Source organism: Oculina patagonica, chromosome 7 (genome assembly GCF_052425735.1).
Source record: "Oculina patagonica isolate OP01 chromosome 7, crgOcupat, whole genome shotgun sequence".
NCBI lineage: Eukaryota > Metazoa > Cnidaria > Anthozoa > Scleractinia > Oculinidae > Oculina > Oculina patagonica.
In genome coordinates, this window is record NC_135764.1 from 6,008,776 (window position 1) to 6,015,756 (window position 6,981).

Below are 6,981 nucleotides of genomic sequence, written 5' to 3' on the forward strand. Positions count from 1 at the left end.
TCCATGATAGAATTTAAATGTACACTGTACTTAACAGTCCTTGTTTTTACATGTTAAGTGAAACTAAAAGTGGTAGATGCCTTGACAGAACAGTTTACAATGGCTAATTAGCATAAAAACATGGCAGTCGTCAAAACGTGGATTTTTAGCGTATTTTCCATGAGTTGATTTTTGTTGACTTTTAGTATGTTAACATACATGCCTCAAAAGCAAACAATGTAAAAAGAAAAATTCTGTTGCAAGCATTTTGACCTCTTGGCATAACTTTACTGGGCTAATAGGACAAGATAAGCACGTGCTGAATAATGATGAAATAAACAACACGAGGAGCTTGATTTTTAAATTTTCCTTTTTATTTTTAACGGGCCACATTAAACGCACCGTTTATTACAAAAAAATTCCATGACCCTAAAGCCCACCAGAGTGAAAAATCATAAATAAGCGAACGATGTATTGAAGGCAGAAAGAAATAGTTCACGTGTGTAAAATCAAGCTTGTCGAGATGCAAAATTCTAATGAATATGTAGCGTACCCCCAGGGTATGATCGAAGGATATTTTTAAGTCGGAAAATTTGGCAAGTATTTTTTTGGATGGCTCGATTAAAGTAGGGATTTTTAGGGGGTATTAAAAGTAATCCTAAAACTTCGTGGTAGTATTCTTGTTTAGAGTTGTCATTCTTAATGTTAGAGCGGTTTTACTTAACCCGGATAAATGTGATAAACGGCAGCATAAAGTTTGTGTCTCGACGTTTTCTTGGTCGCTCTGTGCGGAATGGGTAGGAGTTGGGTGGAAAATTCAGGAACCGTGACTAACAGAGCTCTGGTTGAAACGGTCTTACTAAATGTTTTCGTCTTATGCATTTCAGTTTACAGAGTGGTAGAGAGAAAAACCTTTAACAACATTGTGCAAGTCACATATATCAAAGGATACGCCGATATCGAAATTATACTTCAAAAACGTAAGGTAAAACGAAGGTGCGTGGTTAGATCTTGAAACGGAAAATGTAGTTAAATCTATTTGAATTGTTAATCGGTGTTACGAACTTATGGAATTGATGCAATCGCCAGTTGCGTCAACCATCAGTTATCACACTTTGTAACGAATCATGTAATTTGTCATTACAGATTTACTTTTTAAGAAGAAACAACGCATTTGAAGGCTAGCTTCGCGAGAGCAGATAGAAAAGGTTTGTTTTTATATTGAATAATCTAAGCAGTTAATTATAACTGAATCATAAGACTTCTGTTACTCAGCTGTTTGTTTTACGTACCATACATACAAGTCATCGGATATCGCTCAAAAAGGAACATCAACTTCCATTATCGCCTGGTATAGTGTACAATTTCACTAGCTTTTCAGTATATGATGGCGAAGGGATTGCTAATAAAATATTCATACAGTCTAGTTTAACTTGTGGTGCAAAATCTCGTACAGGAACCAGGATCTTGGACTTTCGTATAAAAAGTATGCATACGCCATAAATTCGACAAGCCAGGACACATATTTTACTTCCTTTCCAAGTCGTTATTAATGTTATAGATTGGGAGTAACAAGGCGTTGTTTTTGGCTGAATTCATTTATGAAAATCTTATGCGCTGCACTAAATTTAGGGTTTTTATCCTTGACCTTTGGCTTTTATTGCACCATTTTCTTAGAAATGCTAGCTTTCAGCTTTAAAATATTAGCATAATTATGTAGGCAAAACATAATTGTAAGCTGTTAATATTAGCATAAGTAGGCAAAACATGGCTGTAAACTGTTTAAATTTATAATTACTCTTCATTTAAAAAGCCATGTCAGGTTTGTGACGTATACAACTACCTTAAAATTGAAGTAAACTAGAAAATAAGAAATCTCATTGGTGGAAAAGAGCTCAAATTGCAAGAATTTTCTTACATTATACAGTGGAGAGTTACATATGAAAAATATAAATAAATTAACATGAAAACTATCAACGGTTACTCAAAACTTTACGGGTCCTGTTTTGTCTAATATGATAACATTTGGGCATGCATACAGGCTATGGCGTAACTGTACGTAATTCCACTGAAGGAGGAGGAAGAATGTTTTTTCGGTGGAGATTTCATGAATTTTCCTGGCGTAACATTGGAAATATCAACAAAGCGCACGGGTCCTCGCCAGACCATTCTCTATTTTCCAATTGCCCATAATGCACTTTGTTTGCCCCCCAAATTTTGCATAAACTATTGTTTTGGAAATATGCAGTCCTCCCAAGAGAATTTGAAAACAATAGTTTATGCAAAATTTGGGGGGCAAACAAAGTGTATTATGGGCAATTGGAAAATAGAGAATTGAGATGTGCAGTGTGACCATTTCATTCAGATGGTTTATTTTTGACATTTTTATGTCATCACACATGCATCCCTATTAATGTAGTGGATCCACCTCTCCTTACGCATTGCCCAGGCTATTAAGTCTCAGCCACAGCTCCCATATGTATCTATATGGGGCTGGGGTTAAAAGCAACCTTCGGGTTCGCCTCTGGAGTAAATGACGGGGTCTATGATCTTATGTGAGACCCTTAAGCCTGTCTATGCCATGCTGATGAGTCCTAACAAGGACGAAACAGCTGTCCATGGCTGCCGCTCCACGGGTAATAGGCTGTGCGCATGCGTACAGGTCCTGGCTAGACCGTGGAGATGTGTCGTGTGACCATTGCATTCAGATGGTTTATTTTAAGATCAATTGGACCAATGTAATTTTCAAAAGATCTCAATTTTCGGTGAATTTGAAAAACAGTAAATGTATTTTTTATTCATTAATTGTGTACCTTGTTATACGAATATCGCGAAACTGTAGGAACATAATTTCATTTGCTTTCTAAATATATGTTTTTAAGTATATTATTACCAGTTTTTAAATAGAATAGCCTAAAGCAATTTGAAATTCCGTGAATAAACTTTAAACCCCAAAAAATCGTTTGGTAAAAACGAGTGAAATGTTTTGAAAGTGCAAAATTCATCACACTGGTGTCATTTTACTTTTTTTACTGTTTGTTTCATATATTAAAAGTGAATCGTTAAGCGAAACGGTTTTTCTTTTCTTCCTTTCTGTCAATAAGAAGCAGGGGGTGGGGTGGGGGTTGGGGGAGTCGGCACTCTTCTATGTCGGCATAACGGTGGCGGGAAACGGTGCAAATCTGTGTCAATCAAGCCGTTGCTAAGAAAGACGACTCCCCAAATTTTGTTTTTCTCGGAAAGTTTTTTAATATCAATGCATGCATGCGTGTAGAATGTCTCACGTCACTGAGAATATTTTGGCGGCGTGGAATATCAAGCGAAAAAGTTGTCACGGTTGACATTCAATTACCAATTGATTTGGAAATCTTAAGAATTTTTTTAATTAGTATAATTCGCAAGCCTAACTTTTGCCAGACTGGCTATAACCGTTATCACTGTTTCCCCTTTTCTTTTAGCATAGTTAATGGAGGAAAGTTGTTTTGAAATCCGGCAAACTTCAAAGGAGCAAGCAAGATGCAAATATCGTTCCTATTGGTTAGTTGCTTTGTCAGAAGCAAACAGCTTTTGTGTTTTGTGCACGGTCAAGACCAAACAAAGAACAAAGTAAAGAACGTTGTCAAGCTTTTCACTGTACCTTTAGCATCCATTCGATAGCTACTGCGCACACTCGGTCAGGTTGCCTGGCACCACTATGCCGCACTTTTGAGTCGTGTAACAAATGAAGTTTCCCCCCCCCCCCCCCCCTGATAAGAAGACAAAGCAACGGATACTATGTGCAATTTACAACTTTATTAACCACTTATTAACCGAGATTGAGACCTTTGCCATTGGACCGAGCGATAGCGAGGTCAATACGGCAAGGCCGAGGTTTGAGATTTTCCCGTATAAACCTCACATAATAACTTTATTTAACAAGCCCGGAAAAATTGCATTGAATTTTTCTTCGCTATTAGGGTAACATATTTTTATTGTGATTATGGTTGATACCAGGGGGGGGGGGGGGGGAGGGAAGAAAGTCGGCACTTTTCTTTGGAGACATAACAGTGCCTGGAAACGGTGCGAGTCTATATCAATCAAGCCATCAAGCCATTGCTAAGAAAGACGTCGCCCAAAGTTTTGTTTTCTCAGGAAGATTTAAATATCAATGACTGCATGCGTGTGAAATGCGAATAGTGGCGGTGTTTGCTTTTTTTTTTAAGGTCACTGATTTCTCACCTGATGTTTCACGTCACTGAGAATGTTTTTGCGGTGTGGAATACCAAGCGAAAAATTGGTCACGGTTGATATTTAAGAGTGTATCCATAAGAGGACCAGGCAACAGGTGATACAGCTCATATCACCGATTGCGCCCAAACTTAGCATAAATGTTGGGTATGGTGAGCTATTTACTGTGACAAAACATCAGCTCAAAATATTTTATTCCCTTCAAGTTATGGCACCTTTTGCAAAAATGGCCATTTTTCACTAATTTATGCATATTTAATTAGCTGACTTTGATTGACCAGTTCCACAAGAAAAAAAGACTTCTGAAAATAAAATTCACTGCATTATATTCTGTGGTTATTAGGCTTTAAGTACAATAATTCACTTCAACCGTCTGATTTGATTTCTTCTCCTCAAACGGTCTTTTGGAAGGTACACATTTCGTACTGTTGGAAATAGCCTTTAACTAGTGCCCAATATCTCCCATGAGCAACAACTTATATACATTATTCCTACATGGGTAATGAAATCCATCATTAAACTTCACAAAAATGCTACAAAATGTCTGGGGACTTCAATGTTCTATTAGTATTGAGGAACTAAACACACGTGACTTTACGATTTCTTGCTATTTCATCAAAATTCACCGAAACACAGAAGCCATTTATTTGCCTCAATTTGGCACAACATCGGTACGAAATAGCTAATCAAGCATAAATTTATAGATAACAATCAAAATATTGGCGAAGATTGGCAGTTAGGGCATTTTTCGGAGCGTTTTCAGAGCCATATAATTCGGCAATGTTGTGATAGTAAATGTAAAAATAGCAGCGAAAGATTTTCTTCAAAAGCTCGCTCAATTCAACATTTAGGCATATCAAAGTTAAGAAACAAGAAAGTAATACTACATACATGCCACTTATCGACACACAGATGCTTTCTTTTGAAGAATTTGTTCTTCCTCGCTGCACTTCGATCCTTCGATCGATCTCAATTGACATGTACTGTTGCTTTGAGGCGCGATGAACTTAGCCAATACATCGTGGTTCATTCTTCGTGAAAGGTGTAAACAGGTTGTCAATAAAGTCATTCAAAGAGCTGTTTAAAGTTCACGGAAGGACACTTGTCTCAGCCAGTTTGAATGAAATAAATTTAACTGGAAAATAAACAGCCGCCATGTTGTATTTGTACCTTTGAGCCTGCCGTTTCAGTCAGCGGTACGGCCGTTCACTGGGCATCACGCGTCCATCACGCGTGACCACACGCGCGATCATTTGCTTTTCCTCCGCGAGTGTAAAACTTTTTTGTTACTGCTTCAAATATCTTATCAAAAGAAATCTTTTCTAACAACACCACACATCGAAAACACATTTTGAAGTTCCGCTGAATTCCACTGAATCGCTTAAGACGAATTTCCAAAATGGCTACACGTGAGATTTTTCCTATACCTTGTGAACTTTGAAATTCATTTTCTCAGACTCTGATAAGAAATTGTTGTTGGTGTTATCACGGATAATTACTTACATCTTTACCTTTTATTAAGGGTAGGAAATAACGCAATAGGATTTAAATTATTCTGGAAATTGATTTTTGTCCAACTTTAATAAATATTACTCGACTTCTTAGTGGATTCCGTCTTAATCTCTTTCTTTTTGTCTCCTTCCATCACAAACTACAACTAGAACTGCCACGAACACAGGCGAGTGAACAAGCCACAAGCGAGCAATGACCGCCCGCGCTTAAATTTCGCAGGAGGTCCAGTGGTGTTGACAGCTTTGGACTGTCACGTAATGAGTCACGCAAAAAGTATTTTTTACCATAATTGCGAAGTGAAAAGAGATTTGGGATTTTTTTCTGCTAAAGAAAGCCTAGACTACATTCTTTATGTACCCCCTAACATCAAAATTTGGAAAATGTTTACCTTAATGCGGATCATGTTTGTTTTTTTTTTCTTGCAGAGGAAAAGATGAGGATTGAAGGTACGGTGATGATAATTTATATTGGTCATATATTTTATGCGCACATGAAGTAATTATCCGGTGGTGATGCAAGTGCTAGCTAGTTTTGTTTTTAACAGGCTGCCCAGTTTATCTCGGCTAATATAAAAAACATCTATAGTTGCACGATTCCAAAGTTTTAGTTTAATCTTGCCTTGGCCTGTCATGAGCAGTTTAGTAACTTTGTAGCATGATAGCATTTCCAAAACTTTATAAAGAAGGATACGTAGGTGATTAAAGTGGAGCGCAATCTAGGATGACATTTGTTTCACGATGTACTCTTACACAGTTTCCAAATGTGCGGAGGTTATGTAAAATGGATAGGGGAGGAAAAAAGAAATGGTTCCACATTGTATTTTGAAAACTTTTTTTATCCGATCTTTCCGATCGTTTGGGTTTTCTGGTACTCGAAGTCGGGAAAAATAGATCGAAAGTCCTATTCATTCAGGTCTAAGGAAGTGTAAGAAACAGTTTCGTGTATTAATTACCGTAAATTTGTAGAAACCGAAAACCCGTTAGAAGTACTGATTTTCTGCATCCATGCGATGATTTCTTGACCGTAAACTGCAACAGAAACTTGAACATATCCGCAATGCGACCTCCATATTTGATTGAAACCTCCCAACCGCCGGTTCCGTTTAACCCTATTCAGACCGGGGGGGGGGGGGCTTTTGAGGCCCGCGCTGACTTTGAACTTTTATAACTTTTTTAAGACTTAACCAAACGCTGCCAAACTTTCTGAGTTTTCCTAAAATTTATCTGGCAACAATTTGGTAGGGTTAGATGATGTGTCAGGAAC